The 804-nt window shown below is 34.2% G+C and overlaps 1 pseudogene; it reads left to right on the top strand.

Moving 5' to 3' along the window:
* Positions 1–351: 351 nt before the first annotated feature.
* On the top strand, positions 352–474 carry LOC132008778 (U4 spliceosomal RNA; annotated as a pseudogene).
* Positions 475–804: the final 330 nt, after the last annotated feature.

The following is an 804-nucleotide window of genomic DNA, read 5'->3' as shown; positions in this document are numbered from 1 at the left end:
CTTTCCCCTTTTATTGACATCTTATGTTACAATGGTACATTTCTTACAACTAATGAAAGTACATCCATATAATAATGTTATATAACCCTCCCATTTAAGGAGTAGGGAGATATGTTCTTAAGGAGTTCTGCATGGGACATTGGTCTTGCCCTTTATTTATTTATTTAAAATTTTGCATACATTAAAGTGTTATAAACTTTCTACGGGTTTTTGCAAATGCATGATATTATGGGTCTACCATTTCAGTATTGTACAAATAATTTCACAGCTTTAAAATGTCCCCAGTGCTTCACCTATTCTTGGATTCATGGGTATTTATTTTCTATTTTGGATTAGAATCCAATACTGCTTAGCTTTGCGCAGTGGCATTATCGTAACCAATGAGGTTTATCCGAGGTGCGATTATTGATAATTGAAAACTTAGAATCCAATACTGCTTAGTTTATTTGTCACTCAAATTATTCTTTCTGTTGATTCTGGTGTCCATGTCACATAACCCATGTGTGTGTGTGTGTGTGTGTGTGTCTGTTTTTAATATCAACCATTTCTCTAGAGAGATCTGGATTCTTTTATTGGAGAATGATATTAAAAACCAAAATTTGGTTATGAGGTGTGCTCATTACTATTAAGGTATTACTGCTTCTATGCTCTCTCAAGGGTCAGGATAAATACACTTATGTGTGTGTATGAATCCACTCACTCACACAAATCCATCTATATCTACATTAAGCTAAATATAACTTCTAATGTTGTCTGTAACTCTAATCCAATGCCAAACCTATCACTCTAGCCTTCTCCGGCTTG

This window comes from Mustela nigripes, chromosome 1 (assembly GCF_022355385.1).
Source record: "Mustela nigripes isolate SB6536 chromosome 1, MUSNIG.SB6536, whole genome shotgun sequence".
NCBI lineage: Eukaryota > Metazoa > Chordata > Mammalia > Carnivora > Mustelidae > Mustela > Mustela nigripes.
Note: the sequence above shows the minus strand (reverse complement) of the source record. Positions and strands in the feature narration are given on the sequence as shown.